This window comes from Dama dama, chromosome 26 (assembly GCF_033118175.1).
Source record: "Dama dama isolate Ldn47 chromosome 26, ASM3311817v1, whole genome shotgun sequence".
Taxonomy (NCBI): Eukaryota; Metazoa; Chordata; class Mammalia; order Artiodactyla; family Cervidae; genus Dama; species Dama dama.
Genome location: NC_083706.1, coordinates 20394025 through 20411366, shown reverse-complemented (window position 1 = coordinate 20411366; position 17342 = coordinate 20394025).

Here is a 17342-nt window from a genome sequence, read left to right as displayed (position 1 = left end):
GGCAGGATACCAACAGCACCCACGATAGATGGGAAAGAAAGAAGGAAGCAAGAAATCACAAAATTGCTCTGATACCCCAAACTCCACTTTCTGCAATGGAATGTGCTTGACTCTTCTTAGTGTTTCTCTTTCTTGGGGGTAGGGCTAGTGGGAAGGGAAATTCTGAACTACCCCCTGGGATTAGAGAGTGTGTTCAGCATTTAAATCCAAAGGCTTCTGCATAGGATCTTTCTGGCAATATAGAATAACAATATGCTTTGCCAGTTGTCAAGTTAGTTTTTAACATGAAGAATGGTGATGTCTCTGAGACTTTGTCTATATACATTTAGTTACATTACTTTTGTCTGTTTGTAAATCTTGGAGGATTGTTTCCATTTTTCTTAACTTGGATCCAATAACAACTTCCTATAAAGAGGCATTAGATTCCTGCTTATTGTGTAACTTCAGGGTCTCTACAGCTCATAGACTGTCAAAGTATTATCTCATTTACAGTTGGGAAATCATATACTCTATAGAGTTTCATTATTAGTTTACAAAATTCCTTAACTTAAAAGTTGACATTCTTAAGCCCCCAGATTATTTAACTTGCTCAAGTCCTAGAATTGATTTTGGTACCAAGCAGGATCCTGTGGGGCTCCTCAGCACAAAAGCCTTTCTGTGTCCCCCATTTCTTGATTACAGAATAGGCTTCATTCAGCCTCCATGACCTTCCGTGAGTTCCAAGGAATAGATTCAAACAGATGCTAAGGGGAGGGAAGGAATGTGGAGACAAGGGAAAAACATTCAAGAACAGTAGTGAAGTGCTGGGGGCAAGGACCTTGTTCCCCGTCAAGGGATACACATAACAATACCTTTGAGCTGTCTTGCAGATACTGAAACCCCAGCAGCTGGGAAAAATTAATGGTATACTGCCCACAAGCTGGTAGACCCCAGACCCCTTGGAACAAGAAGGCTGATGATGCTGACTCCCATTTGCCTCACCACCAACCAATCTGAAAAATGTCCACAAACTGATCACACCCTCTCTGAACCATTACTATAAAGTTTCTCACTACCTCCTCCAAGGTGGAGACATAGTTTCAAGGGCACTAGCCCTCTGTGGACCCCTTTGCCTGGCAAAGCAGGAAAGACTTCTTCTACTTCACCCAAAACTGTCTCTGAGAATTAATTCATGTTGGAGTACAGAGGTCATGTTTGGCTTCAATTTGCTCCAGAGGGATAGGAAACTGTGCAGGAAACTGAATTCTGTGCTATTGATTTTAAACTACCAACTGCTACTCACGGTCTTATTGTTACCCTAGTGTCCATTTCTTATCAGTGATGTCTGTAAGAGCACCCACCCCCCCCCGCATGCCTTTTTTTAGTAATTTTAGTCACAGTCTTCTTAGAAGAGTCTTCAACAACCTCCTTTTAGCAAAAAAAAAAAAATTCCCTGCTCCTTCTTCCTTCTACCCATGGAGAAAGGATTATAATCCAATTGGGCAAGTAACCTACATCTTTTTTTTTTTCAGTGTAGAAAATTGCAGCACATTTTATTGTTTAAATTTTATTTATTTGTTCGTTTTTGGCTGCACTGAGTCTACATGGCTGCATGTGGTCTTTCTCCAGTTGAAACGAGTCTGGGCTACTCTCTAGTTGCAGTGTGCAGGCTTCTCTTTGCAGGGGCTTCTCTTGTTGCAGAGCTCTTGGTTACAGGTTCTTGACTCCTGGGCTTCAGTAGTTGCTGCCTGTGGGCTCTGGAGGGCAGGTTCAGTAGCTGTGGTACACAGGCTTAGTTGCTCTGTGGCCTGTGGGATCCTCACTGACCAGAGATTGAACCTGTGTCCCCTGCATTGGCAGGTGGATTCTTAACCACCAGACCACCAGGGAAGAACAATATTTACTCTAGAAGACTGTTGTGAAAATTAAATGATATCACTTCACGCACACGTGTCAGTACTTAGCATAAATGTTATCTATCATTATGATTCTAAGGGTTGTACGCTTCTTCCAGGCTGGCTTCTCTGGCCTCTATATCGTGATTTCAGCATATCTGTACACACTTTGGGGGAAATTATGAATTAAAGCATAAACAGGTACCACTTGGAATCCCCTGGAATACCAGTGGTTAGGACTTCATGCTTTAGCTGCTGGGGACACAGGTTCAATTCTGGTGGGGGGTCTAAGATACCATAGCTACATGGCATGACTTAAAAAAAAATCAATCTGCTTGGTTTTGCAGACTTCACAGAGGAGCAAATGCTCTTATTTTTCTAGATCTCTCATACTCACTAATTGCTGACCTGGGGTTAGGCTACTAGTGAATATGTCTGACCTTGACAGTCTGAATTTCCTCAGTCTTCCCTTATATGGTAATGGCTGATCTGTCTTTCCATTATTTATGAGACAAGAAGAGTTTGAAGTTGTGTATTTTGATTCAGTCTGTAAGAAATGCCTGGTTTACTACTGAGTAACGTGGATCCTGGACGAAGATTATGTTTTAAGGACTCCAAAAGACCATTTTCAGTTTGGGAAAAAGACATCAGTCTATTTTTTTAATTTTTATTTTTTGGCCCCATTGCATGGCATGTAGGATTTTAGTTCCCTGTCTAGGGATTGAACCTACACTCCCTGAAGTGGAAGTGGGAATATTAATCACTAGACCACCAGGGAAGTCCTAAAAAGTCATCAGTCTCTTGAAAAATTCAAATTAAAGCTTGGGAGAAAAAGGAACCCTAACCAATTCTTCACATAGATCAATGGCTGTCAGCTTACTACATAGCCCACAAAAGCTGTTAAATTAATACACAAAATGTTTGCTGAATGGAAATCTACTAATATTTTGAAAAGTTTGAGTCACTGAATCACATTAATTAATATATTCAAGTAATCAGAAATGGGGTTTCCCTGGTGGCTCCACAGTAAAGAATCCACTTGCTATGCAGGAGCCGCAAGAGATACAGGTTCAATCCCTGGGTTGGGAAGATTCCCTAGAGGAGGAAACGGCAACTCACTCCAGTATTCTTGCCTGGAGAATCACATGGACAGAGAAGCCTGGGGGGCAACAGTCCAGAGTGTCGTAAGGAGTTGGACACAACTGAAGTGACTTAGCACGCATCAAAAATGCCTTGAGCAAAGAATTTTCTCCCAAAGGAACATAAACAAATCTCAAGTAAGGATGAACTTATTGTTAAATGTCATCTTTTCCCGTCTAATAAAAGTTTGTAAATAGCATTTGAAAAGAATCCCCAAAACAATACTATTCGACTTTAAAAGTGGGATTTAGTGAAGCAGTCACTACTTAAAAATTATATGTGGAAACATACTTTCTCTTATTGTTTAGAATGTTCTTACTGAAACTGTTTTTTAGGAAGTTTTTAAAGAGATCATCAAGGACATCAGATGTTATGTTTTGCAGCCAGAGAAACCTGGGTTCAAATTTGATGAAGATTAAGACTCTTTGGATTCTTCTCCATTCTTCAGATTAAGTAAAACCTTCCTCAGGTCCCCAATAATTGCAACTAATACTGTATTTGAGTACCTACTCCAGTTTTCTTGCCTGCAAAGTTTTATGGACAGAGGAAGTAGGTGGGCTACATATAGTCCATGGGGTCGGTCACAAGGAGTTGGACATGACTGAGCATGCACACACAATATTGTATTAGTTAGATCATAGAAAAAGCAAGAGAATTCCAGAAAAGCACCTATTTCTGCTTCATTGACTATGCCAAAGCCTTTGATGGTGTGGATCACAACAAACTATGGAAAATTCTTAAAGAGATGGGAATACCAGACTACCTTACCTGCCTCCTGAGAAACCTGTATGCAGATCAAGAAGCAACAGTTAGAACCAGGCATAGAACAGTGGACTGGTTTCAAATTGGGAAAGGAGTATGCCAAAGCTGAATATTATCACCCTGCTTATTTAACTTATATGCAGAGGACCTCATGTGAAATATCGAACTGGATGAAGCACAAGCTGGAATCCAGATTGCCAGGAGAATTATCAGTAACCCCACATATGCAGATGACACTGCTCTTATGGCAGAAAGGGAAGAAGAACTAAAGAGCCTCTTGATGAAAGTGAAAGAGGAGAGTGAAAAAGCTGGCTTAAAACTTGACATTCAAAAAGTGAAGATCATGGCATCCAGTCCCATCACTTCAAGGAAAATAGATGGGGAAACAATGGAAACAGTGAGAGACTTTATTCTTTGGGGCTCCAAAGTCACTGCAGATGGTGACTGCAGCCATGAAATTAAGAGATGCTTCCTCCTTGGAAGAAAAGCTATGACAAATCTAGAGAGCATATTAAAAAGCAGAGACATTACTTTACTGTCAAAGGTCTGGTTTTTCTAGTCAAAGCTATGGTTTTTCCAGTAGTAGTGTATGGATGTGAGAGTTGGACTATAAAGAAAGCTGAGCTCTGAAGAATTGATGCTTTTGAACTGTGGTGTTGGAGAAGACTCTTGAGAGTCACTTGGACTGCAAGGAGATCCAACCAGTCCATCCTAAAGGAGATCAATCCTGAATATTCATTAAAAGGACTGATGATGAAGTTGAAGCTCCAATTCTTTAGCCACGTGATGCAAAGAACTGACTCATTTGAAAAAACCCTGATGCTGGGAAAGATTGAAGGCAGGAGGAGAAGGGGACGACAGAGGATGAGATGGTTGGATGGCATCACCGACTCGATGGACATGAGTTTGAGTAAGCTCCGGGAGTTGGTGATGGACAGGGAGGCCTGACGTGCCACAGTCCATGGGGTTGAAAAGAGTCAGACATGACAATGACTGAACAACAAGAATTCACTAAAACCATTTAGCTCAATAGTAGAGTACTAGAATTTAAAACCCACATTGGTCAGGCTTCAAATTTGTGGAGCTTCCATTAAATTATACTGTATCTAATCTTAAGATAAATTTTGAAGAGCTATATTACAAAGTAAAAAATTAATTTCATATCCAGCAAGAAAGTAATATCACTTTTCTATTCAAATTAAATAGTGAATTTATTGTCATGAGCTTGCTCTTTGTTTATTCACATGGTTCATACTGATGGTCCACACACATTCCAATCTACAGGAAATATGGCACTTACATCAATGATGCATTATAAAAAAGGTACTTACTAACTACCTCTCACATTCACTATCTTCTGCTGGAGAGTTCAGAGATTATAAGGAATCTAAACCATGAGTTATTCTTTCTTTCAAGCAGTTTATAATCAAGTTGTGGAAAAAATCTATTCACACCTAAAGTCTAGCAATATAATCAGGTTATTTGTATTTAGTAAGACCAAACAAGACAGATTGAAGAACAGAAAGACTAAGTGATTTTTCATTTCTATTCCCAAAGAAATAGTCTGAAGGATCCAATTCACAGAAATTTAAAAAATTCTGGCCAAAGTATTAAAAGTCGTCTTTTAAAATATATCAATGAGCTGGTACAAAAGGAAGGAATTGGCAGAGTCTCAAAACAAGGAGAAAGTAGAAACTCTGGAATGAAAGGAAAAAAAAAGCTTAACACTGGAACTTGTCCTAAGGGTTTATGTTGAATTCTGGCACTCCAGAGTTCCAGCTTTGATGGAAGCATTAAGGTGAATGGTCTCAGAAAGCTGCTGTAGATCTGTGGGTCTAGCTTGAGCCCATATCAACTGTTGTCCATAGAGTCAGGGGAAAGGTAGGAAAAAAGCAGGAGAAAAGGTAGATTTCAAAGCAACATACACAGTCTGATAAAAGCTTTCTTTGTAAGATACATATTACATACGAAAAATACACCAAAATGTTTATCCCCACACAAGGGGGCCGTGGGTGATTTTTATTTTCTCTTTATATTGTGCATTTTCCCAGGATTCTGCAATAAACTTGTATTTCTTTTATAACCTAAAATACTTCTTTAGGACTTCTTAAATTTCTACTTGGATTGTATTAATAGAAAGCCAGAAAGATCATAGGTCCCCCACACACAATAGCAAATGATAAATAAGCCAGACAACCTGCACATTCACAACTTTTATTGACCCATCTGAAAACTTAGGTCACAGAGACATCGAGAGATGAGACATAAACCCTATTCATCTGGGTAAAGAACAACTTAGGTAAAGTTATTAAGTCAATAAAGGCAAAATGAAGGCTAAATACAGAAACCTCTGGGAAGGCAGATATATCAAAATATCAAAATCCCTTTGATTTTTTACCCACTTGCAGTCTGTTCACCCCAGAGCTTGCAGGTTGGCAAGGGGCCGGAGAAAGGGTCTCTTATGGCCCAAGCCAGAAGTCTCAGGGAATAACAATCACTTTGGAAAAGGCACACAACCTCATCCAAAACCTGCCTATTGAGAAAAAAATATTTTTTTTAATATGTGTAAGTGTGGAAAAAAGTGCAGAAAATACTGCCATTTTGAGGATACTACTGAAAAGCTACTGCAGTTAGAGAGAAGTGAACAGAGAACAAACGGAAAACAGAGACAGCCTCTTTCTCTAAAGGAAGAGCACGAACGAAGGGCTGGACCCAGAACCACGGCCAAGAGAGGGATGGGGTACTGAGGAGGCCACACCCCCAAGAGGCAGGGACATGGCACCTCACTAAATAAGACTGGGGACTAACCAGATCAGCAGAGAAAGTGCCCCGCCTCTAGGCTAACAAATGTCAAGTAAGAAGTTTCAGCTGAAAAATGAAATGCACGACCTAAAGGTTCAGAGTTATATTTTATTCACAGTAAATTTTCAGGACTTAAGCCTGGGAGGCAGCATCTCAAGTAACCCTGAGAGAACTGGAGGTGAGGAGATGAGGAGGGAGCCAGGTTATACAGAAGTTTTGCAGCAAAGGGTAGTCTGAACATCAAAAGATAACTGTTAATTAAAGAAATCCAGATATCCCAAGTTAAGAAATTGCTATATATGGAAGATGCAAGAGTCTAGGCCAAATGAAATCATTCTTTCGATATGCACCTCCGCTCTCTGGGGCCAGCATCCCGTGTTTTCACATCCTGAGCTCCTCAGGGCTCACCTGTCAGAATAGCTGTACCCTGATGGCTGCTGGGTGCTTGTTCTATCGCTTTCAACTCTGTGATCCTGTGGACGGCAGTCCATCAGGCTTCTCTGTCCATGGGATTCTCCAGGCAAGAAGAATGGAGTGGGTTGCCATTTGCTTCTCCAGAGAATCCTCCTGATATAGAGAAGATATGAATATGATATGATATGAATAAGATATGATATCCACATATCCTGAGTCTCCTGCACTGCAGGCAGATTCTTTACCACTGAGACCTGGAAAGCCTAGATGGCAGGCCTTCTTCCCCTGAGTTACTTCAGGGCTCACTAGCTCACCGTAGGCAGTGGCTGCAACTGCTGGTAACTGTGAACATCTCTTGTTTCCTGACACAGCAGACAGTATTCCATTTGTCGGAATAAATGGTAAGAGTTTCAAAAGCATGCAGACCCTCTCTCTGAAGTACTGTGCAAAGGAGTGACTTAAACCTGAGGGTGGAGCAAAACTGAGAAAAAAAGATGCTGCAACCAGTCCATTCTAAAGGAGATCAGTCCTGGGTGTTCATTGGAAGGACTGATGCTGAAGCTGAAACTCCAATCCTTTGGCCACCTGATGTGAAGAACCGACTCATTGGAAAAGACCCTGAGGCTGGGAAAGATTGAAGGCAGGAGGAGAAGGGGATGACAGAGGATGAGATGGTTGGATGGCATCACCGAAGCAATGGACATGGGTTTGAGTAGGCTCCAGGAGTTGGTGATGGACAGGGAGGCCTGGCATGCTGCAGTCCATGGGGTCACAAAGAGTCGGACACGACTGAACGACTGGACTGACTGACTGACCCCAGTTCAAATGCTGGGTCTCCACAAGGATTAAGTTTGCAAATCCTAGATGTGGCCTTCAAGATATAAGTTAATAATATCAGAAATCCAAATCTCACTAAATATATTCATCACTAGCTTACAGCAGGACACACAATCTGTATATATTTCCAACAGGAGTATTTCTATTGGTGAGGGAAATAGTTCTTTGTAGTGACTCCGGAACCCAATCACCTCGAATCAGAACTCCAGTTCCACCACTTACTGTCTTAGCATCGAGGGTAAACTACTTCACTTCTCCGATCCATATTTCCTATTTTATAAATGGAGGTAAAATTGATCCCGATCACATTATGTTTTGTAAGGACTGCATAAGATGATACATGGGAAAAACTTAGCTCAGTCCCCAGAAGTAAACATTCAATAGACAAGAGCTATTAAAAGTACCCAGCGAATCCTGAATTATTTTAGAACTTTGAGAGAGGCTGTAGTTCTAAGCTTCCTAGAGGATATCACATGTTCAAACATTTCTTTATAGTTTGATTTATAAATGAGGTAAATTAGGAGCTCTCTTTCACTATATTTGCATGTCCGCACCACTAACTGGTGAAATCTGCTGGCAATGCAGGAGACACAGGAGTCTGAGTTTCAATCCCTGGGTTGGGAAGATCCCCTGGAGGAGGAAATGGCAACACAGTCCAGTATTCTCGGCTAGAAAATTTCATGGACAGAGGAGCCTGGCGGACCACAGTCCACAGGGTTGCGGAGAGGCAGACACAACTGCGCATGCGCGCACACCGCTGACTGAGCGGTCCTGATGCAATGCTGGCACAGCACTCGAGTTTGCCAAAACAAATACCAAAAGAGCTTGCTCGTACGGTTCTATTGAACCGTAAGGTTAGTAGAACGCTAGTAGAGATGCCCAGGTACTTTTGTGGTGCCTGGAATGTGTCAGTTCGATGCCAGCTGTTCTGAGTGGATTCGAGTCACTTCTGTGACCTGGGAGGGTGTCGTTCAGCAGTCACAGCTGGTGAACTGCTTGTAGGAAGTCCTGCCTGGCTTTCACCTTTTCCCCCGGCGTGGGCTCAGATGGGGGTTGTTTGGGACCCAGGACGCAGGGTGCGGGTCCGGCGCTGCTTCCCTCACCCCACCCCGCACAGGATCCGGAGAGCCCCCGAGTCTGGGGCTGGAATGGGTTTGTAAGTCAGGATGATAGAGGCGAGGGGACCGAAGAGGTTCAGCAGCCTCTGTCTCGTGTGAAGGTAGATTTCCATCTTCTCTCAGACCCATCTCCCAGCTCCTTTGATTTTCCTCTTGTTTTACACACACCGATTTGATAAAAACACGTTTTCCTTGAATTGGTGTGGGGGTCTGAAAGTAGACACAAAATATCTCAAATTTTCAGTCAAATATTAGCAACAGGTGGTAGTTAATGTCTTCAAAGTTTTATTAACGATAGCAGCTTATATTTATAATAAATTTATTTATTTTTTACTTTATTTTATTTTTATATCTTTTGACTGAACCACATAGCATATGGGATCTTAGTTCCCTGACCAGGGATCAAACCTGCACCCCCTGCATTGGTAACATGGAGTTTTAATGCCTGGATCACCAGGGAAAACCCTATAATGAAATTATTTTTAATCAAAATATTTTTGTGAGACAGAAGATAGTCTTGACTACTTTTATAGGAGAAGTTAGCCATGGAAAGCTTCACTGACTTATATATGCCCAGATCCCTCAGCTATAAATTGTAACACTAAATTCAAGAGAATTCAAACATTGTGTAGTATTTGTTTTCCTCACTGTCTCAAGGTCATTACAAAATCTTCATTATCTGGAGATGAATACTTTCTCCTCTCTTTGTCTTTGTCTCTTTCTTTAATACAATTCCTTCTAGAATAATCCATATTCAAGACTAGATGGTGATCAGTTTGGACATCTGATTTTCTCTGGAGAGCATTTCATTTCTTGTATACAATGGTTTGAAACATACTCATTCAATTATTTAAATAACCAGTTACAAAATGAAACAGTCAAGTTACTCAAGTACTATAACACGGGAAAATTCAATCAATATAAGCTCTCCTATGTACAAGTGTTAAATGACTATTTTAAAACCTTTGTTACAACCACCACCATTATAGTACCAGCACTTCTTTATAACACCTTAAAAAGCTTGCCTGTTCCCATGAATGGTATTATAAATATATTTCTTTATTCTACCCTCATTATAACAGGGGGAGGTCAATGGTCTAAAAGGTGGTTTCCTACTATGAGAGGATGAAAAGTAAAATCAATAAATCTCCTCCAGATCATAAATGCTGCTACAGTCTGGCGAGGTTGAGAAAATTATGAGCCTCACCTCATGATGTCTGGATATGGTAGCCTGTAAATTTCTACGTACATATGTATGTAGTTATGTATATACTTGCTGTTGGGCCTTTCCCAGAATTTGCTTAGAGATGTAGTAGAATTTTGTTCAGTATTGGTTCTAGGAATATTGAGGAAAGTGTTGGTAGAATACACCCCTATACAAAAGAAGATAAGACATTAATTTATTTGGGAAATGTTGCTAAGATTATAAAGTTGTATTTTCCTCCTTTGGCTTCATTACTTTGATCAGGAAACTAAAATAGGAAACTGTTTGCTTCCTTTGTTCAATAAATTATGAATATTGATGTTAATTGGCAAAGCTTTTGCCTGGTACAAATCTCCTTGAGTGGTGATAATTCTAATAGTTCCACCAAAATAAGAGAGATCATCAGAAATAGAATAAATTCGCTCAGTAGAAGACAATATATAATAAATTATTATGTGGTCCAGCATGAAGTTTTAGGCTGTGTTGCTTAGTGATTAAGTGCAAGGACAATGAAAATAGATTGCCCATTCAATTCCTACCTCTGTCATGTAAGAGCAGTGTGACCAAGATACTCAACCTTCTATGCTGCATTTTCATTTATAAACTGAGGAAAATGAAAACTTCTACTTAGATGTTGTGAGGATTAAATTGGTTAATACCTATAAAGAGCTTATGTATTTAATACTTAATGAGCACTATATATGTATTGGTTATAGCAACCTTATAAGTAACCCAAATACCAATGAAAGAATGGATTTAAAATGCACTCTCTGAATTTATCTAAAGCAGAGCATGACAACTTATCTTAAAATTGATTTTAGGAATCTGAGGGGCTCACTATAAAAAAAAAAGAGAGTATGCTTGATGTTTTTCTGGATGTTGAGCCTATTGCAGTATATGTATACACACACACACACACACACACACACACACACACACACACACATATACATATATCAGGTAGTAATACATATATAACATATGAGGTAGTAAGTGCCAAGGAGAAAAATCAAGCAGATTAGAGGACAAAGAATGGCTGGGAGGTATAAATTGGGATCAGGAAAAACACAGAAGCAGATTCACTACCTAAAATCATACCAATTTCCATTGATCCCCATATTTTTATACTCCCTTAATTAAGCCTCACACATACACATAAATTGGGGATTCACAGAATTTTCAACACGTTCATTAAATAGGACTTTTACTGTTGCAGTGTGTTATTACAACTGTTTCTTTCCCCCAGAAATATATTAAGAATATATTAAGAACACAACCTGCTCTATCCTCCACCACATATATAACCATTTTCAAAGGCATGGAGGTAATTTCAGAATTTATTTCAGGTAAGCCTGGGGTGTGCTCAGGCCTTGTGATTTGCTAAAGCGCATTGGGCTGCAGCACCAAGAAAGCCAAGGCAAAGCTAGGTGATTGAAATTGGGACATGTCCTGCTAGAACAGTCCTGTCCATGTAAGTGCCTGTTAGGAGGAAGTTACCATGAAGTCCAGTATCAGAAGGTAGGCAAATGGGGACTTCCTTGGCAGTTCAAATGATTAAGACCCCATGCTTCCACCGCTAGGGGCATGGGTTCAATATCCCTGGTCAGGAAACTAAGATCCTGCTTGCAGCCTGGTGTGGCCAAAAAAAAAAAAAAAAAGTAGACAAATGATCCAGAAATTGAACACACAGATTTTGGGGTGTAGAAACCGATGATAAGCTTAATTTGGGAGCAATTCAGGTACTAGCTGGAAAAACCAAGGGGTGAACCAAAAGTAGGTTAATAGCCAAAGGACAAATAGAAATGAGAGGTCAGAGCAATACAGCCAATCTTTCTCTCTCAACCAGCCAAATACCTCATTTCAATGCTGACAGTTAACATTTCTGGGCTTCGGTTCTTTTCCCCCAACTTGCTCCCCCCTTTTTTGGCAAGAAGAACAAGTCTTCTCTAGGACGATGTAGTTGGCAATTGGGAGTGGGCAGGCAACATCTCATGGGGACTTTTCAAAAGATTATCCATTTAAAAAAATTATTCTCAAATTGCTCTATCCATTTCAAGGAGTGAAGAGTCATTTGGGAATGTATTTGATCATCAGGATTTTTTTTCCCCTGGTGCTTTGTGTTTAGGATGAATAAAAGTTCATGGAAAATGTATTAAGGTTGACAGTGCACTGTGAACTTCAATGTTCAGCAAGCTGAGCTGGCAAAATACTCTTCAACAGGAAAGAGAACTAGGACAATGGAACTAACCTATCACATCACTTCTCCGTGAAGACTCTCCTGGGAGAGCCTTTGTCAAAACCTGTTTGTCATGTGCTCCGGGCTCTTTGATGGTTTTCTTTCTTAGCTTTGGACTCCAGGCACATATTCAAGATATAACTTAACTCTACTGCATAACATCTGCCTTGGGGTTTTAAAACCACAAAGCAAGCACATTTAATGATTCAAAGTTCACAGCTTTATCAACACCAACAACTGTTCACGATCAGAGTCAACATGCCATCACCACATGCTATTGGCGTGATTGTGAGTGGTGTTGATGATTACCACGTTCACATGGTACCTTCCCCAGTGATCTGTTTTTCAAACACTAATTAATGAATCCTCTCTGGACCTCTGTGAAGAAATACTATAGCACTTGAGTTGGTTGGTTTTACAGGCAGGCGTGTTAAATGGCTTTCTCCACTCACCACTCTTGTTATCTTTCAACTCTCTCCGTGGCCCCCACCTCATGGGCTTCCTGAGGCTAAGAGTATCTAATGTCAGAAGGAAAAAGCACATGCAGTTCGACATTCAGATGCAGCATTTCTGAAAATCGTGTTCACAGGATAATGAGATGCTCTGCGCAAAGATCTGTCAAATGAGCTTGTGGATAAAGCAGCCTATAATCCTCCTTGGGGATTTATAACTAACATGACCATATGAAAGGTTCTGGGTATTTCTGCAGCTTTGTGACCTGCTCACTCGACTTTCCCAGTGCTGCCTTCTGTGCAAGCTGCGAGTGGTTATTCTGAGGCCCTTCTGTGTGCCTTGCGTGAACTGGCGTGTGAGGGGGAAGCCTGCCACAGCTCTGCCCTGGGACAGTGTACTCCCACTGGTCCCCCTGCCTCCACTCCAGCCTCCACAGATAGCCTTCCAGATCTGTACTGCCTAATACTTGGCCAGTAGCCTTGATATCCAAGTAGAGATGTGGTGTCAGGGTGAAACATGTACAAGATTCTGAAGACTTGGTATGAGAAAAATACTGTAAACTATCTAAATAATTTCATACTAAAAAAATAAAGCCTCTGAGTATTTCTACAGCATGTGTCTTTTCTCACTTAATTTCAGGAGAAGGATGCAGGTATTTTAAAAATATGGAGAAGTGGGAAGGAATAAAGTAGGGTAGATGATAATTATGCTTTAATTTAATTTTATTTTTTTTGGCTATGCCACATGGGATATCAGTTCTTTGATCAGCTGTTGAATCTGTGCCCCCTGCACTGGGAGCTCAGAGTCTTAACTACTAGACCACCTAGACCACCGGGGAAGTCCCAACCATTATGCTTCAAATGACAGGCAATTGCAAGGGAAATGCAAATACTCAACTGAAATCCACTGGTATTTGAAAATACTTAAAGTAGTTTTCCACTGGAGAATATGAAAGCCTTGCATGGGAAAGTGATATGAAGTCTACTTCTAACTCTGACACTAATTAATTGAATGGCATTGAGCAAATCATTTAATCTCTCTTGGATTCCCTTTCCTCATTTTAACTCATTTCTGGAAGTTTTTTGTTTTTTTTTTTTTTTTCAAGAATACTTGAGATAGTTGAAAGCATTTTAAATTTGTTGTAATGGCCTTATATGACCTTTAGTCTTATATGGAAGTAGGTAAGGCTCTCATGAATAAAAAAAAATTTTTTTTCATGTTGAAATTTTAAAAAACCAAAAAGGTACCTTAGGAAAGCACTGTGCTGACATTTCCCTTAATGACTTTATCACAATCTGGATTGTAGTCCTCAAGTTTGCAGTCACAGAAAATTGTGGGTGAGTCTCCTTTCAGAAGCATACTCAAATTCACTGACCCTACCCTACAGGGGTGAGTGTATAAATACAGTGCTAACATTATTTAACGATATCTATAAGCACCTCTAGCAGCTCTGTTAGTGGGTTCTTTTCTGACAACATCTGAGAGGCAAGCCATGTCTTCATGAGAACAGGTCTTGGAATCCATGGAATCAGAAGACATGGGGTTTGTTGTAACTCAGATGTTTGGTAGCAAGGAACCATGATTGCCCCAAAGTGTAACTTAATCTTGGGATTGGCTAAGTCATCCTGGAACCCCCATGTATATGCACCTCTGTAATCTCATCTACTGAGTTTCCATGACTGCCCAATGCCTTTGTTGACCTTCCTTTTTAAAATGAGGTCTTGTGAGGGAGAAAAACAAACATGATTTCATATCAGATCTATTCCCTTGCTTCTAACCCTGGTGCTCTGTTGCCTGTGGTCATCCATGCTAGCTCTGCACCTTTTGTAAAAGAATGCTGCCTGTAGTCTGAAATATACAGGAGAGCCCACTCTCAAGGCTCTGCTTCCCTGCTTTGATGTTTAAAGGTATAACACTTTTCATTCATATCGTTATTACAAAACTGCAGAACAGAGTATAACATTTGCCTTGTTGGAGGTTTATAGGAATAGGTGACCAGACCTATGGAGCTGAAAGAACTAAAGATTATCACCTCCTGTCTGGGATCTGGCCAACACATAAAGGACAACAACCAGCCACACATCCTCTCCTTCTAATGTAAAAGAAGTCTAACTACGTAAGGTGACTCTTTGGCACACTAGTTCATCATCTCTTGGTCTTCTGGCTTCCAGAATAAAGTCACTTTTCCTAGCCACATCTCATCTCTTGATTTGCTGGCCTGTCATGCAGCTAGCAGCATGAGCTTGGACTTGGTAACAGCCTTGCCCTGGTTCTGGTCTGGAAGACAGTCTACCCTCCTTAAAGTCATCTTTTTTTTTTTTGTTTCTTTTTTAATATCACTAAGCTCTTCTATTATTCTTTTGTTTTACAGTTTAACTCTCAGAAGACAACTCTACCTCCCTCCTTCATAGCTAAGATCTTCGTGGAAATGGGGGCATTATCATTACCTTCATGTGTTAATTGTACAGAAATTAACATTTGTTATTTTCTGGAGGGAAATAATTAAAGGACTTTATAATTCCAAATTCCTCACTTATCCCATGTTTAAATATGATGAACTATGTAAAGGGCTTTGCTTCAGGTACATAGTGTTTGTTCAATGTCAAACTGAAAAAGAAAAGAAGATACAAATAAGCAAACAAGAACCACTAGCAGGGATTTGAAGTTTAAAGGAATAAATTCTTTGACCAGTTTTGCTTACTATTTTCAAAGAGACCAGAAGTAAATAAGACATTTTTCTGGTCTTATCATTAAACTAAAAATAATGTCTACTCTACTGATATATTCCAAGGGACAAATGAAATAGTGTACAACACATCTGTATGCTTTATAGCTAGTAAAATGTTTTTCAAGTGTAAGATGTGTTATAGTTTTTAAATTTAAAAGTTTTAAAATTTGTAGCTTATTTAAGATTTTGCCACTCAAAAATATAAGTGTCATGCAAAAACATTTAAGTTGTAGATGGTATTGGAAAGTTGCAGGTGGTAAGAAAAGCCAATTTATGTTAGACCAATCCATTTTATCCCATGCACAGTTATTTGTAATATCAAATCAACATCAAGACCTGAGTTGGTCTTTCTGGTAAACTCTTAACAGGAGGGTGAAAACAAGTGAACTATGTTGTCTGTGGGAGGCCTTGTTATTAGACTGTGATGAATGTGACTGTTAAACATTTAGGCAAAAAAGATTTGCAGCTTTCAGTGCCATAGGGAGCAGCTTTCTCTGTGTCCTTACCCAGTCAAGTGATACAAAGCAAACTTGGCTGCTGAATAATTTCATGTAATTGTACCCTAGAGAACTGAAAATATACAGGAAGAAGGTCTTTTGTGTACAAGTACCCATTTAAGAAACTACAATGGAAAATGAATACATCTGTTGGTGCAGGCTTACCTGCAATTATCTTTAGCTGAATTTCCAAATGTTGAACAGAAGGGAAATTCCCTGGGTGGAAAAATGTCCCTGGTTAACTTCAGTAGCTACTCATTACTCCTTAAATGTTCTTACCAGGCCAACTGAGAAAAAAGAAACCTCTTTTCTGAAAATGTTACCTGCAAATTACAAGGGCAGGTTGGCTGGTCTGTGTAGGCAACAGTTCCTCCAAAGGGCTTTGTGACTTTGTTGAGGGGATAGTCTCACTCCCTCACCTGTCTAATCCCATCCTTGGCACATGCTTCCTTTGGTGGAACCCACTGTTTCAATCTTCTAACCTGGAATTAACTGGAGTGGGAGACAGTTTCAGGTGGGCAATTAGGATTTGCTTTCTCAAGAGAGGTGTTAAATCTTGGCCGCCACTCATGTCACGTAATATTATGCTTTACAGCCATTCATTAGCCCTGCACAGTAGACCAAGGGAGTGATCCAAGGTATTGCCCCCATGAGATAGCTGAGAAGAAACCAAATAGTGAAGCGGTTATTCCCCGCCACTCTGTCAAGGTAGAAGTGGAACTAACTAGTTGTACTTTCTCAGGAACTGAGAACCAAGGCTTTAGACAACGAAATAAACACTCAAATGCTCACAGAGAGAACTGGCCTTCACCTCTTCTCTCATCCGGCTCTCTCCCAGAACACTTGCTGGAGCCTCTCCCAAGCCTTTGCACAGAGTCGGTCCTTGTGAAATTTCCAGGGAATGCCTCATCTCTCACTGCTGTATCTGGCTCCGTTCCCCGAGTGGATGCCAAGATTCTTTGCTTATCCTCATTTCGTTGTTGCTGATTTCTCTTTCTTCCCTCTGATCCTACCTTTGCAGGGCTGTGAGAATCTCCTCATCTTTTATCCTCTATGTTCCCTTTCCGCCATATTGCCTCATCATTACTTGCTATATCCCTTTTTGTTTAAAAATTTTTATTGGAGCATAATTGCTTTACAATGTTGTGCTAATTTTTTGTACAGCAAAGTGAATCAGCTATATGTATAGGTATATCATTTCTTTTTGGATTTTATACCCATTTAGGTCACCACAAAACATTGAGTAAGGTCCCTGTGCTATATAGCAGGTTCTCTAT